The following is a 16,847-nucleotide window of genomic DNA, read 5'->3' as shown; positions in this document are numbered from 1 at the left end:
ATAAATGAACAGAATATTGTATTGTGTTTTTAATTCTTTTGTTAAACCTTTACACCTTTTGGCTTCAGTTCTGGCTTAGAGCCCTACGAAGTGACTTGCCCAGCATCACACAGTCCATACAGGTCAGATGTGGGCCTAGAACCCAGGTCCTGGTGGCTCTGAGGCCACACCAATATACTGTCATCAGTAAAGGGAGGGCAAGGGTTATTAGAAACAAAAGCCAGATTCCTAGGGGACACTAAGGACTGAACTGCACCAATGTTACAGGAATGTAAATTTTTAAGATCTTCCCTGCCCTTAGGTTAACTGCACCTGGAGCCTGTGGTGGGCGGCTAGTTTTTCAGGAACACCCATGCCTTGATGCTTTGTGATTGGGCAGTGGGTCAAGAGGGTTGTTAACTTTCTCTGACCCAGGAGAAGGCTATGTAATCCCCGAAGTGAGACTTTGTTTTGGGGCTCACTTTGAGAAATGTTGTATGATTTGACCAGATGAGACTCTGGGCAGCTGTTGAGAGCCCCCTGGCTTTGAAAACCCAGATGTTGATGCTTCCCTTTCTGGTAACTGTGATTTGGTATGAATATAATGGCTGGACAGTGGAGGCCTGTCTGCTTGAAATGTTTCTGTCTATATACTGTAAAGTTCAGGGTGCTGACCTTTTTCCCCTGAACTAGGTAAATGATATGTTTGATTGATTAAAGCAAGATTGTTAACCCATTTTGAGTTGCTTTCCTTTAGAAAAGCAGATCTAAGAACCTGTGCTGGCAGCCATTCTGGGGACGCTGGGGTGCCTACTGCTACAGTCAATTAATAGTGAAAGAGAGAGGAGGGCAGAAGGGTTAGGAAATTTTTTTTTTTTAAAAGATCATAATAGAAGTATAGAGTGGGAAGGGTCCAAAGAGATTATTCTAGTTGAAACTCATTTTACAGATAGGGAAACTGAGGCCCAGAAAGCTTAAAGCAAATTGCCCAAGATGATTTAAGTGGCAGAACCAGAATCAAACTCCAAATTATCGTTCTAAATGCATTCTTTTCAATACAGCATTTCTCCTCTCAACACTGGGCAGGCCTGAGCAAGTCTGCAGAAAGTAACAACCACCACCACTACTGGCAATGTGCCAGGGTACTATGCTAAATGCTGAGAATGAAAAAGGAAAAGGCACCCTGCCCTCAAGAGGCTCACAACCTACAGGAGGAAGCACCTCCTCTGTGCTGAGTGTCAACATGCCAGGCACCCACCCGCCTCAGAATGACAAAATACATCAAGGAGGATTTTGTGGCCATAGCACCTGCTTCCCTGACCTCAAGTTTAGGCAAAAGGACTGGAGGAAGCAGCTAAATGATGGGCTCCTCTGGGCAGGGCAGCCTCTGTATCCCCAACCTCCTTAAGATGGGGTCACGATGTACAGAGCCCAAGAAACAAAGCAATCAACAGAGTCAAGGATGCACCATTGTTTTGTTTGTTTTTAAAATAAATTCTCCTCCCTAGGTAAGATCAAATGAAAGCTCCCAGGTTCCCCAAGACAACACCAAACTAATCTGCTTTCAAGATGTCCCAAGTCCTGCTTTTCTTCCTAGTTGTACCCAGATGTGAGCTTATATCCCATTAACACATGAAGAGACATGTCTAAGGGGCATGGAGGGAGAAAGAGAATTAGGAACCCAACATTTAAAAAAATGAATGTTAACAAAAGATGAGAAGGCACAATTTTATCATAAAAGAATGTGAACTAAGCATGGCCTGGTCTCCAGGCTGCTGGGTCTCACCACACCCATCACTATGCCGACTCGGCTCCCAGCCTGCCTCCCCAGCCCTGGAGTCCCAGCCTCTCCCTCCACGGCCTTCGTCCATGAGCTGACCTGCTCAGACAGATACACACAAGGGCCTCCACCCATGAACTGACAGCCTCTGCAGGGCAAAAGAACGCTGGCCTGGGAGAATGGGCACCAAACAATCATACTGAGCAGCATCAAGCTTGTGACATTATCCAGTGATGCCAAGCCAGGAAATCAAACAGAAATGCACGCTGGTACAGACCTGGTCCACTTCTGAAGTCAAAGGGAGCAGAGTTTAAATCTTGGCTCTTCAACATAAGAGTGTGATTTGGGGCAAATCACCGAAACCTCACCAGTCCTCAGATTCCTTATCTGTAAAATGAAGGGGATTCATTCCAATTCCAAAGTCTACCCCCCTTTATGCCCACGAGCCTGCTCCCTCCCTTGCCTTTTGAATCAGTCATCTCACTCTCACCCTCAGTATCTCTAGTCACTGGCACTACCTTTGGCCTCTGGCCGCTAGTGATTAATCTTAAGGTTTTTTTTCTTTTGCAGTCAAATAGCCAAATTCCTAGAAAAAGCAAGTTCTACTAACTTCCACACTCACATCTCAACCCTTAAGATCAGCCAAACCAAAGGACTTGTTCAAAAACTACAAACACCTACTACGTGAACAGCCCTGGGTAAGGCAAGGAGAAGTCAAACAGAAACAGTCCCAGTCAAAAGAGAAGCACAAGAAGGGGACATCGTAAAGACTTAGGGAGAATGGGCGAGGCTTCCCACAGGCAGGATTCTAAAAGCTAAAACAGAAGAGTAATCAAAAAAGCAGGATTGAGAGCAGGGGATTTTAAGGGGATTTTGTTTGCGAGTTTTCCAAATTTATTTTAACCCACCCAACCCAAACAAAGGTTTGCCATGACTGGCTAACATGACAGAAAAGAAGAAATGCTAAAAGGAATGTGGGATGTGGGAAAATAGGGACACTAATACACAGCTGATGGAGTCATGAACTGGTGCAGCCACTCTGGAGAACAATCTGGAACTACGCCAGAGGGTATAAAACTGTACACACCCTCTGACCCAGCAATACCACCACTAGGTCAATAAAAGAAAGGGAAAGGACTCAGGACTCATCTGCCTAAAGATATTTACAGCAGCTCTTTTCTGTGGTGGCAAAAAATGCGAAAGAACAACATTCTAACCGCGATCAGCCGCTCTGATCAAGACGCCGATCCTGGACAAGTCTGCAGCACCCGCGATAAAAGCACTCTCCTCCCCCAGAGAGTCGACACGCGGGCACACGGCAGCAGACTGGTTCGCTTTCATTATTCTTCCTGTTTGTGTCTGCTTTTTTGCAATATGGCTAATATGGAAATGTTTTCTATGACTTCATGTGTATACTGTTTGCCTTCTCAATGCGGGGGGGCGAGGCTAGAGGAAAAGAATTTGGAATTTTAAAAAATACTGAAAATAAATAATCAATGAGGGGAGGGACAAAGGTTCTCGATGCCCATTAACTGCTAATCGAGGGCCTTGTCTCTGTCTCCATCATCCTTGCCATCATTCCTCCCTCCTCTTCAATCTTCTCTCCTCCCTGGCTTTGGCCCCATCCTTCTGACACTCCTCAGGCCCCTTTCCTTACCCCTAAGAATGAGTGTTTCCAAGTTCTGTCCAGGGCCTGCTCAACCCTTTCCATTCTGAACGATCTCCATCAGGTTCCATATGTCTAGGGCATCTCTACACCAATGCTTCCCAACTGGCACCTCTCCCTCAAACTCCAGGACCACATCTCCCATTTGTCTTCTGGACATCAACAGGACATGCCTGAGGCACCTGACACTCAACAAGTCTAAAAAGGAGTTTATTATCTCACTTTCTAATCTGTGTCCTCCCCCACACTTCCCCAGGACCAGACACTCTGCTTCTTGTAAGCTACAAACTCTGAGGCTGACATGCTGGTCTGCTGAATCACGGTCAAGCTGGCAGTTCACTAAAGCCCTTGGGTTTTTCCATGGGAATTGCAGTCCAGCTTCACCTCCACTTTACAGAGAAGAATCTTTCTGAAAAGTAGTCTGGCAGACACTGTCATAGTTACAAAAATTCTTCCTATTTTCATCTTGAGTTTTGGTCCAATGTTTTAGCCTATGCTAGATGCTGCTTTAATTACCCCTGCTACCTTTTAATATCACATAGCCTCCATCTTTCCTCAGTTTACATAACCAACAAGCAATCCCGTCTGGCCAATCTCCCCTTTCCGTTCAGGGCATCACCAACATTCTGGACACTCAGGTTCATCATCTCAACACTGCTCCTTTGACATCTCCTCTCTCCAAACAACTGCCAACTCCCTGCACACCATCTCTCCCCCATTCTTCCCCTTCTCCCCATTCATTTAGTTTGAGTCCCCTTCACCTGTGATGTGTCTCAAAGAGCATCCTAAGGGTGTCCCTGCACCCACTCTTTGCTTTCCAAATCCTTTTCTTAAGGCACCTGATGATGGCATGCTCCTGCTTAGGTCTTTCAATGGCTCCATTCCCCTCTGAGGAGGAAATCCAGACTCCCACAACACAGCTCTAGTCAACCCTCCCAGCCTTACTTCATGCCTTGTCTCAGTTAAAACAGACCTGCTAGTGGCTGCCCAAAACCAGAATTCCACCTCTGGTGTCCACGACTGCAGACAGGCTATCTGCCCATGACCTTACCCTGCTGGTCTGGGCACTCCTGCCATGAAAACACCCTCCAGCCCCCAGCCCCCGCTTCTCTTCCTCATCTCAAAAGACCTACTGTGAACTTTGGGGCGCTTCATTCCAGAATTTTAACATGTAGATGCTCCGAGTTTTCTGCCTTTAACAAGTCACCATTAGTCCATCTTTAACATTTTTACATCAAAAAAAGTATCACTTCACTAAATTATATTTTCTTGTTTGCAAAAGACAAATTTATTAAACCAAACAACAAAAACAAATCTGCACTGCGCGTATAACCTGCCCACACCGCCTTGAAAACATCCCTCTTCATAGGACTTCTGTGCTGCTAATTCTTGGTATGAGAATTTCACAATTTAACATCGCCACAACTATCCCAAAGTTCTTTCAGGTTCATGTGGATCGCATTTTTTTTCTGAATGACGTTTAGGTTTCCATCCTATTCAAAGGATAATAATAGTCGCGAAAAGGAAATGACTTGAGAGATTTCTATAACTCATACTCATGAAAAGGGCAGAAATAATTAAAAGGAAAGAAACTCAATGCTAACAAGGTTCTGAAGAACAGATACACTAATACCTCAATGGTGGAACTATAAATGCATATGCTCTTTTTGGGCCGTAACTTGACATTACACATTAGAAGTTATAAAAGTAAATCACACTCTTTGATCAAATAATTTCATAATTAGGAATATATCCAATTATCAAAACTAAAGAACTAGTTATACAAAAGTTTCAGAACTGTGCTTTACATAAATGTAAAAATCTGAAAACCTAAATGTCTAGCAATTAGGAAATAATTAAATTAATGGTGGTACATAATGTAACTGAATACTATAATGTTAACAACTGAGTATCAGTTACATAAAGAAATTTGGAAAATTCTTCACAAATAATGAAAACTGAAAAAAAGTAAAACCAGAAAGAATGGAATAAACACCAACTATAACCAAGAGGAAAAATGAATGAGATAAGGAAGGCCAAAGAATCCTGATGAGTAACTACTGACTGAAAAATTGCTTGAAATATGTCATCAGATTGATTTGAATGTAAATAAATGGTTACACTAAGCAATTTTAGTTGGTTTTATCTTAAGTTTGATGCTAATCTTTTTAGGAAACAAAAAAGAAAGAAAAAAACAGTGGCTCAAACCATTTTTATATTAGCAAAAATATGTCAACAAGTTAAACCCATGAAAAGTTATGGACAATAAGGCAACATCCTTCCTAGGTAGCCTGGTAATCAAAGCCATACTTAATCATCATAGCTGTCAATTTAGCCATTCAGTGCCAAGGCAAAGTATGTAGGGTACACCCAAGATACCAGGACAGGAAGGAGTGCCACCCTTCTTACCACTCGAGACACTGGGCCATCAAGCAGTTCTGATGAAGACCTGAAAGCCTTTCAAGGCCCAAACAATACACTGTCCCCACTGAAATCAATAGAAGCCAGGAGTGTCTGGAGCTAAGAGAGCCAGTTACATGGAGCCACATCAAGAACTTTTTGAAGCAAGATAAAGAGCGGCCAGGTAGGTTTCATTCTTCCAGTCTGGCCCCATGAATGCTCTCCACAGTAAGCACCAATTTCCAAATCCAACTGCTTTGCTCCAAGAAATTTCTGTTGAATAGAACTTATCCTTCAGATGCTCCAGATAAACCTGGAGAACAACTCTGGTACAGCAGGGATCTTCCATCTTTTAAAGTAATAGATCACTTCTGTGGAGCACAAGACCTTGTGGCTCACCTGTTCCACTAATTCCATTTGCTACTCCAAAAAAGCAAAAGCCACCTTAGCAGGAGAGAAAGAATAAACCAATCAAGACCAAAGTCACTGAGAAAGCCACAGCAGACACAAAAATAGAGATCACTGAATCCTAAGACCTAGAGCTGAATGATCACGTTTTGTAGAAAATACGATGTCATATTTAGAGAACCTTATATTTGACTAAAAATTAATTGAAACAATAACTTCAGCCAAGTTGCTAGATATAAAATAAACCCCTGTAAAAACCAGCATTTCTTCGAAGCAATGGCTCATTAACTGGGCAATGTCTGAACAAGTTGTGGTGTATGATTGTGATGGAATACCACTGTGCTGTAAGAAATGACAAGCAGGATGATTTCAGAGAAACCTGGAAAGACCTACATGAACTGATGCAAAGTGAAGTGACCAGAAGCAGGAGAATGTTGGACACAGTAACAGCAATACTGTACAATGAAGAACTCGGAACAACTTAGGTAATTCTCAGCAATACACTCATCTAAGACAATCCCAAAGGACTAATGCACACTATCCACCTCCAGAATACAGACTGGATACAGACTGAAGCATGCTATTTTTTTACTTTCTTTCATTCTTTTTTTTATAGTCTTACACTGTAGAAAATGACTAATATGGAGATGTTTTATATGACTGCACATGTATAATCACCTATATCGGATTGCTTACTGTCTCAAAGAGGGGAGAAGGGAGGGAGGGATAAAATTTGGAACTCAAAACTTAAAAAGAAAGGTTAAAAAAATTTTTAACACAATTGTGAAAAAATTTTTTTTAAAAAATCAACATTTCTGCCACTGCCAACAAAATATAACACGAACAGATAAAAAGGGAATTCCATTTAGAGCAACTATGGGATATATAAAATATTTGGGAGTCCCCCTGAGAGGACTCAAAGAACTATAGAAACACAATTTCAAAACATTGTTTATGGAAATAAAGACCTAAATGAAGGAGAAATGGTAACTCCTCATGGGTTAGTCAAGTCAATATAATAAAGATAATACTACCTGAATTACATATTTGGTGTCATGCCACACTGCCATGTTATAGAGTGAGAAAAAATACATTTATCTGCAGGAATGAAAGTTTAAGAACCTCAAAGAAAATAATGAAAAAGTAGGAAAGAAGGGGGTCTCTCTTATAAAGCAGTAAGCAAAGATCTCAGTTTCTTGTAAAGGAACTTCACCATTTGAGGTGAACAGTTGGGCTGGGCAATGTCTAACTGAAATGAGATTGAGACAACATGTCCTTTTACATTCCAAGACAGGGTCGAATCCACGACCTTGATAGAAATGGTCACATCATAAACAAGTAAGAGAAACAAGGAAGAAATTACCTTTCAGATCTATGGATGGGGAAAAGCATGCCTGACCAAGCAAACACTTGCGAGGATAACAGAAGAAAAAAAAAGACATTTTTTATTACATACAATTTAATAGTTTTTACACAAATGAATCCAACAAAGCTCATATCAGAAAGGAAACAGTTAAGTGGGGAAAAATCTTTACAGCCAATTTCTCTGGCAAAGGTCACATTTCTATATATGGACCTGATTCAAATTTAAAAGCGCCATTCCCTGACTGATTAATGTCCAAAGGATACAAACAGGCAGCTCTCAAGGAAAGAATCCAAGTTATTTATAGTCAGGTGAAGAGTCAGAAATCACGAATGATCAGAGAAATGCAAATTAACACAACTCTGGCTCCACCTCACATCCATCAGACTGGCCAAGCTAACAAAGGAAAATGGGGAATGGTGGTTGGGCCTGAGGAAAACGGGTACAAGGATGTGCTGCCAGAGGATGTCACAACAGGTCCAGCCATTCTGGAAAGCAACTGGCACCAGCTCCCCCCACATACTGACCTGACACCACAACGAGATCAAAGAAAGAGGGGAACCCCCCATAAACCTCAATGGTGTATAATTACATGAGCAACGAGAGTTGGGAAGACAGTCCTGCCTCTCTTCTCAGCAAGGAGGAAGGCCCACAGGTGCCGAATGCTGCACACTGTCCTGGTTACAAGAAATGGCTCACTTGCTAAGAGGGAAAAGGGATAGATATGGTTGTGTAAAAACTGAAAGTATTTTTCTCAAAGGCAGAACTTTCATTAAGTCTATTTACTTATTTATATAATTTTAACAAGTTTGATTATCTAGTTTCAAAGATAGATTAGAAACTATAAATTAGAAAGGAGTGAGAAGAGCCCCATGGCAGTGAGTCTGACAGCAAGAAGAAAGAAACCAACTACAGAAAAAGCCTAAGTATTTGGGGCTGCTTCCTTTAGGGAGCACAGGGAAGCCACAGGACACCCTATGCCCCCCCCCCCCCCCCCCAAGGAAGCTCTCCTCTCAGCCACTATGATCACTGAGGCTCCAAATGACGCCCCTGCGATATGAGAAAGGGTGAGAGCATTTTCCACGGGCATCTCTCCTCCTGGCCCATGCAGGTACCTCCTCTTGGCAGAGAGGTGACCCCAGCACCTCCCTTAGGAGCACACGCTCTGGCAGGCCCTGACAAACCGGAAAGGCCCCTTCAGGGATGGGCTTGGCTACAGTGATCACAGGCCCAGCCCAAAGGGGCAGCACCACCCGGCTGGTCACCGGGTCATCCATTTCTCATGAAAACTCATGAACCATCTGCTAAAGTATTTGTGTTCTAATATGGGGGGGATGACAGTGGCATCCAGAGCTAGGGAATCACGGATCTTTTGAAATATGCATACAACCTAAGAAGCTGGGAAGTTTCTATTATTTGATAAAGACTTGCTTTAAAATCATTAACATTTTTAAATGGTGTAGCACAATCTAAAACCATGAAGCATGGTGCGTCACACAAAGTAAGTAGTTAGAGAGACACTTGTTGAAATCCATTTGAGAAAAGTGAGCTTCAGATATATGGAACATTCACCTGTGCAGAAGACCTGACCCATGTGGGATAAAAGGCAAGAAATCAGGCTGTGAGCACAAGGCCCGAGCTTCTCCTGAGAGGGGGAGGTGAGGAGGTGTAACCTACCTTCCTTCATTGCAGAAGCAGGGACCTAGGGGTGCAGAATCAAGCCTGCACTGGGCGAGCTGACCAAGGCGGGGTGCGTCCGGCAGAATAGCTCCTTTCCTCCTTCTTTAAGCTTGTTCAAAAGGATAGCTTGATGGGGAGGGAAGGAAGGAAGCAGGGAAATATTCAGAAATGAGTGAGACACACAAAAAGCACCCATCAATCAATGTTGTTTCTAAACAGAAGTTTTAATTATCTTCATCTCAGGCATCTCAAGGGGTCCCTAACTCAAGGCCTTTCAGGTCAACTTTCCATAGTTCCTACACCAAGTTATAAGCTGCTACTCATACTCAGTCCCCAAAGGGGTAGCAGAGGTAGAGAACACCATCCCCACACCCCAGCTACGTTAAATTCAGCAAAGCACTTTACACATCGATTCTCTCATTCAGGCCTATGACAAAGGCAAGCTGAAGTATACAGACTAAGAGATCTGTTCCTAGTAAATATGGAAGCAGAATTTGAACCCAAGTCTTGCTGCCTGCTAACAGTGGCTATCCCTCCAGGCCCTCTGCTCTTCTCCCTCTAGGCTACTTCACCTGGTGATCTCATCAGTTCCCTCTAGGCCGAGGATTCTCTCATCTGCCTTTCCTGCCTCAGCTGCTCTGCTGACCTCCCACGGCCTTTCAGACATCTCAGACTGGATGTCCAGTAGACATCTTACACTCTACCTGTCCAGAAAAGAACTCATCCCCTCCCTGCCGGGCCCTGTGTCCCTCCTCCCCCATTCCCTATGACTGTCAAAGATGTCACCCGGCTCCCAGACCCTCAGGCCCCCTACACAGGAGTCACCCTGAATCACTCACCATTGCTCACCTCACCACACCCTCCCCCAAGTCCAAGCTGTTGCCAAGGCCCATCGAGATCACCTCTGCAGCATCTCTCAAACGTGCCCCCCTCTTCTGACACTGGCCCACCCCCGTGCAGGCACCCATCACCCCAGGCCAGGACTATTGCAGTAGCTGCGGGGGGTCTGCCTGAAAATAATAACTATAGCTAACAATTTTATAGCACCTACTATGTGCTTATCTCATTTGATTCTCACAACAATCCTCAGAGGAAAGTACTATTAATATCAGTCCTATTTTACAGATGAGGAAACAGATAAATCAGGAGTTAAGTGCCTTGCCAAAGGTCACATAGCTAGTAAGTGTCTGAGGTGGGAATTTCAATTCAGGTCTTCCTGACTCTAGGCTCAGTGTTCTAGCCATTGTGCCACCTATCCCCACCCTCCCCAATTTAACAGACTCTAGTGGCTCCCTATGACCTCCATGATCAAGTAAAAAAATCTTAAGTTTTCATAACCTGCCCCTTCCTTCCCTTCCAGGCTCCTTACATCTTACACCCTCCCCATTCCCCCCATATCTTCCTCTTGGCCCTCTTACTATGTCTCCTATAAGACATTCCATCCTCTGGCTGCCCCCCCCTCCCCCCCCCTCCCCCAACGCCTCTGAGACTTCCTCCTCATCTCCTCCTCCTGGCTTCCTCCAAGTCTCCTCAGCTAAAGTTCTACTCTCTGCCTTTCCCAGGCCCCTTCCCTCTGAGACTACCCTAGTGTACCCTCCTTATTATCTTGGTTTGGGACAGCTAGGTGGTACCACAAAGGACAGAGCACAGAGCCTGGAGTCAGAAAGACCTGAGTTCAAATCTGGCCTCAGATTTGGTGACTCAGCTGGGTGACCCTGGGCAAGTCACTTCACCCTGTTTGACTGTTCCTCATCTGTAAAATGAGCTGGAGAAGGAAATGGAAAAGAAAATCCTCCAGTATCTTTACCAAGAAAATGCCAAATGGGGTCAGAGTCAGGGCACTACTGAACAACAAAAAGCCTCCATTTGACAGGTGGAAGAAACTGAGGCCAAAACAGATTCAGTGACTTGACCAGGGCTGTAGTAAGGGTCAGAGCAGGGCAAAGACCTGAGCCCAGACCTCCCTGCATGCCCCCCCCCCCCCGCCCCAGACTGCTGGAACGAAGAGAGAAGCTCTGGCTGAGCTAGCTGAGTGCTGGGGAAGGGGAGAGGGGAGGGGGGGCCTCACTCTGCTTCTTCCTTTAGCAGCTGGAGGCAAAGTGGACACAGCGTTAAACCTGGAATCAGAGGTCCAGGAGCCAGCTGCACACGACTGGAGAATGAGCGAACGACAAGCTTGTTCTGCTAGCACCTCGTCTCCCTTAGACTATAAGCTCCTAGAGGGCAGGAGCTGCCTTCTGGCCTCTCTGCATCTCCAGAGCTTAGCGCCGTGCCTTGCTTACTACTTACAGTAGATGCTTACTAAATCCTGCTAGCTGGCTGACCTAAGTATAGTCAAGCCTCATTAATATTCAAGCAAAATTAAGAACACAAGCATTACTGAAATGGCTGAAATAAAATCCAAGATGACAAGCTTCCAAGCCAATGAAGAGGCATTTTTAAGCTACCTCCTTTGTACAAGTGCAAAGCACTGGCGATACAAGGATAAAGGGGAAACCAGCCCCTCCCTTCCAGGAACTTTTGGTGCTGAGCCAAGACACCAACATCTCCACACACACACACACACACACACACACACACGGTCACTCGCTCACTCTCTCTCCCCCCCTCCATCCATCTCTCTGTCCATGTCCTCTGTCTGCCTTCTGTCTGATTCAAGGAGTGAGAATACCAGCAGGCAGAACTGATCACTGGGAAGAGTTTCCCCTAGAAGGCAGCAGATGAGTTGTGTTCTCAAGGAGAGAACTTTTATGAGGTGGAGGTGAAAGAAAAAGCTGGTTTCAGGCCTGGGGACTGTCCTGGGCACAAAGATCTCAAGGCCAGAGAAAGGGGCTCCAAGTTCAGGGATCCATGCAATGCAATCTGGCTGCTATAGAAGAGACAGTATACACAGCACTCTAAAGGTCAAGTGTGGAATTTTTTGCACATCCTTGAATTCCAAAGGAGCTACTAAGGTTTCTTGAGCAGGAGTGTTTTGTGATCAATCACATCGTTCACATCGTTTTGGCAGCTAGGTGAATGGAGAGACTGGAAGTCCAAAGTCCAGTGGGTGAAGAATGTTGTGGACATCAAACTGACAAGACTCAGCAACTGCTGCTCGGGGGCAAAAAGTGTGGCTGCAGACAACAGAGGCCGCGGACCAGAAGTGGTGGGAAGGTGACGGAGCCCTCAACAGAAATAGCCAGGTGCGGAGGAGGGATGGGATGACCCTTCAAAGGAGATGCCTCCAGGACCCCAGGCACTGGTGTCTAGCAGACAGCTCAGGGTGTAAGAGGGCAGGGTGGGGAAGGAAGAGAAGCCACATTCAACGAGGCAGCAAAACAGAAAAGGAAATGTCAGGCTGACTGTGAAGACCCAGGGAGATAAATGCACCCAGGAGGGAGGCTGTCAGTGTTAGAGGTCATGAGAGTTTTAGTCAGTCAACATTTGTTGTTAAGGCGTTGCTAAAGTCCCAGAGAGATACAAAAACAGGGTCTAAGCCCTCAAGAGGATTACATTCCAATGAGGGAGAGGACCCGGAAACAACCACAGACAAAGTGGAAGGGGAAGGCACTCTGGGAGGACAGGGAAAGACCTCCAGGCCCAGGCCAGAGGCAAGACCTCTAAAAGCATCTCTTGGATTGGGTTGGAAAGGGTCTTTTTGTGCTTTAATTCAGACACTTTACTTCTGCTTGTGTTGAAGGAAGCCAAGAAAGCTAGGCTACCTGAGAAGACAAAGGACCCCCGTACCAAGGGAGAGACGCAAGGAGGAGGAAGGAGAGGCCGGCCAATGCTGCTGGACCAGAGGACGAGGAGGTCAGTGTACCGGGTGTCCCAAGACTGGAAAAGTAGGAGGGGCCCGGGCTGTGGGAGCTTTATAGCACCTGAAGTTTGTTGGGTTTCATGAGAAATCCCTCTGGCAACTGAATGGAGAAGTGAAGGAGGGAGACAGTGCGACAGGCAGGGAGTCCAACCTGAAGGCAGCACCGAAACTTTTCGGTCTTGGGATCCCTTTATCCTCTTAAAAATGTCTCCCATGCTATTATGAAAACAGTGGTGACTTACTGGCTCCCCTGAAGGAGTCTGCAGGATTTGCAGGTGTGCAAGGACTCCGCTTTCAGGAGTCAAGTATAAAGAGACACACACCTCCACCAGGCTGTGGCTGGATAAGTGGAGGCGGGACAAAGGTAGAAGAGTATGCAAGGTCTGTAAGAAGGCAGACAGGCTCGAGAGAAGGCCAATGAGCTGTTTCAGACCTGCTGAGGTTGACGTGCCTCCTCAACATCTGGCAGGAGATGCCCAAGAGGCAGCTGGCAATGCAGGGGCATTCAGGAGAGAGTAGAGCTCCAGGAATCACTGGTTCAGAGAGCTGAAGAGGGGACCCTGATCAAAAGAAAAGATGGGGGGGGGCAGGGGAGCCCCCAAGGCTGGTGGGTGTGCCCAGAGGAAGATCCAACAAAGGAAAACAAGAAGGCGCCTCGGGCAGGTGGAAGGAGGGCCCAAGAGGCCTAGGAGGAGAAGCCCACCAGGGACTCTGGAGAGAGAACAGAGAACAGCTTCCTAAAACCCAGGAGGTCACCTAGGGCCTGGGCGGGGGTCACAAGACAGAAGGGATGAAGAGATGAGAAAGAAAAGATGACAATGAGAAACAAAGTTATGACTTGAGGGATCGCAGGGTCAAGGAAAAGGTCTTTAAGGAGATCAGACATGGGCACATTCACCAGGTGCCTGTTCAAAAGGAAAGACTGCAAAGTACTCCCTACTTGTAAATATAGAAAAACAAAGCCGCTGCTCTGTTAGGAAAGGGGAGGACAGGGCTGGGGAAGGGGAGGACCAGGCGCTGTCTGGGGACTTTACCAGTTCATCTGATCGTGAGAACAACCTTGGGAAGCTGGTGTAAATATTACCCCCATTTTACAGTTGAGGGAACTGAGACAGGCAGATATTAAGTGACTTGCTCTGAGTCAATCTGAACTCAGGTTTTCCTGACTGCAGGCCTAGCAGTCTATCCGCTGTGCCCCACAGCTGCACTAGCACTGAACCTACCATCTTGATGAGAGAAACTCCCAGGTCAGGAAAGTCCTGCTACCAGCACAGCCTGGCACCATGCTGACAACTTAGCCTCAGAGCTGGGGCTCACTCTTTTTGCCGCAACCCCTCTGGCAGTCTGACGAAGTCAGTATTTTTACATGCATAAATTAAATACACAGAATTATAAGGGAAACCAAACGTTGTAACAAAAATGTGGCGATTTCCCTCCTTCGGGTTCACATCCCTGTCTTGGTGTCTTGCCCAACCTCCCAGAAGAATAAGAGACAGAACTCGAACTCAGTTCTTTCCGTCTACACCTCAGTCTAACTTGTAATAAGCATGTTAATTTCTGTACAAAGGAAAGCTATTACAGCAGCCTAAAAAACACTCTCAGATTGGTTCACTCTCCATATCCTCAAGTCTTACAGGAGCTGTTGTCTCCTGAATACAAAGTTTCCCTTCAGTCCCCCTATCATTATCAATTCCCATAGTCTGAATCTTTGAAATAAATTTAGATCGAGCCAGGGATGAGCTAGTGCACTGCCCGGAAGATCAGAGTTCCAATCCTGTCTCATCCACTTACCAGCTGTGTGACCCTGAGCAAGTACTTAACCTTTCTGGCTCTGTTTTCTCATTTTTAAAACAGGAATAATAATAATAATACTAGCATCTGCCTCACAGGATTGTTGTGAGGATCAGTAAGAGTATTTGTAAAAAGCCTTTAAAAAGCTCTAGAAACATGAGCCAGATACTAAGCTAATGAGATTTACATTCTATTTTCTCATTTATTTGAGCCCTGGAAATGCACAAAGGAAAGTCTTAACAACTGCTACTTTCTCCCCAGAAGGTGTGCCCTGGGGGGCGAGGGGCAGAAACGCCAGCTCTGCTCTGGGTTCTATCCACATCCTTCTGAAAAGTCAGCAACCCCATTTCCCTGCACAGTCACCCTCATCCAGTCATTTCCCTATTGAGTTTGGTCCAGGTTTCATGATTAGAGGAAGTGTGGCCGAAAGGGATGAGAGCTGAGTGTGGGGTGAGGTCTTAGGCTCAGGGCCGGCTTCTGCCCCATGGCTGGGCGACTCTGGGCTCAGCTTTCTCAAGGCTGATGCTCTCCAAGGTCCCTCCAAATTCCAAGATTCTATGAGTTCCCAAAGCAGACCCTTAAGCAAACCATGCCCTGAGTGCCCTGGGCTCCCTGCACTACTGGAAAGAAACCATCAGCTATTTATAGGAAAAGACAAGTCTTACTGGGTACTCTCAAAGTACAAGTGGTAGTCATCCAAAGACATCAGTCGTCAGTAAATAAACAACAGCCAGACGTCCACGTGCTCATGAGCAGTGTATGTCTTTGGGGTGCACTGTGCCCAAACAAGTCGGTGCTCTGCTGCAACTGAGGGACGAAGGCCTGCTGGAAGAGCCTGCAGCTTCAGATACAGCGTGTCCCAGAAGAGTTTGGGACAGCCAATGATTTATTCAACTTCTCCCTACATGTCACGGTGACATGCAGCGAGGCTGAGCATCCCCCCCAAAATTAATTCCTGGCCCGTTCTGTAAGCCACACCTTTGACTTTTTAAATACTTAAGAATTTTTATAGACACAGAATTAACAAGGCCAAAGCTTTTAGATTCCTACTATAAACATTTTTTACAACAATATTTGCAGATCAAATTTAATGTTCAATGACTATTTGATACAGTCAAAAGATTGTTTCAAATAAATAACTAAATGGGTTAAGCATGTGCTTGATGGCTACACATGACTAGAGCAAAAAGAACTGACTTTGGAACAAAGACACTGGGGAAACCTTCCTCACCGTGTACCAAACGCCGGCTAAATCAAGAGACAAACCAGGAGTTACTTATCTAATCAGGGACAGGAAATCAACATTTAGAGAGAAACTACCTACTCCGGGGCAGGCTGATGGAACTGGGTTTCTTAACTCCACTTATTTTTCATCAACCTCCTGAACACCTGCCATAAACAACAGGGCAACTCAGCTGCCCAAGAGTCAGGGGTCAACTCCAGTAAATCCCACAGCCGTGTGAACCAGAAAACAGCAGCACTAACCACACACCATCCAGCCCAAACCCAAGCAGACACTTCATTAAGGACAGCAGCATCTCAGCACTTTGGTTGCAAAGAAAAAGCCAAAAGCCAACTGTGAATGGGCTGAAGAGAGAAACATTCAAAATCTCAAATCCATAACCAGCAGAGAAGTAGCCAATAACAAGTCTAAACAAACAGAGAAAAAATAAAAAGGAAAGAAATCATAGAATTTTCAGAGATTAACTCTGATGCACCAGTTTGACCATGTTCCTCCCCTTTCCATACCTTTCGCAGCCTGTCTTCCCATGGCCTCCCCAATAAAATACACATTCCGATGGTGTGGCCTTCAAGCCCCTCAACTATTCCCCTTCACATACTCCCCACTGCAGAGCACAGGGACCACGTGCTGTTCCCTTAGTGACATGCCACTCACTCCTGGGGCCTTCCCACGTCCATTAATACTGACCTACTAGGTGCCAAGCACTGGGAATGCAGAAAGAGGCAAAAGACCCTG

The 16,847-nt window shown here is 45.5% G+C and overlaps 1 protein-coding gene across 6 annotated transcripts in view; it reads right to left on the bottom strand.

Annotated features, from left to right (window-relative positions):
* PPP6R3 (protein phosphatase 6 regulatory subunit 3) overlaps positions 1 to 9,402 on the bottom strand; it is a 114,398-nt gene extending 104,996 nt beyond the window's left edge. For all 6 annotated transcript variants that reach the window (XM_069066527.1, XM_069066526.1, XM_069066531.1 and 3 more), the window contains exon 1: positions 9,274 to 9,402. The gene's annotated coding sequence lies outside the window, so the exon portion shown is untranslated. The remainder of the gene's footprint in view (positions 1 to 9,273) is intronic.
* Positions 9,403 to 16,847: the final 7,445 nt, after the last annotated feature.

The sequence above is a fragment of the Petaurus breviceps genome, unplaced genomic scaffold (assembly GCF_028583685.1).
Source record: "Petaurus breviceps papuanus isolate PSGF00001 unplaced genomic scaffold, PetGlider_PUasm1.0 90721, whole genome shotgun sequence".
Lineage (NCBI taxonomy): Eukaryota > Metazoa > Chordata > Mammalia > Diprotodontia > Petauridae > Petaurus > Petaurus breviceps.
The sequence above is the reverse complement of the archived record's forward strand: the minus strand, read 5'-3'. Positions and strand labels throughout refer to the sequence as shown.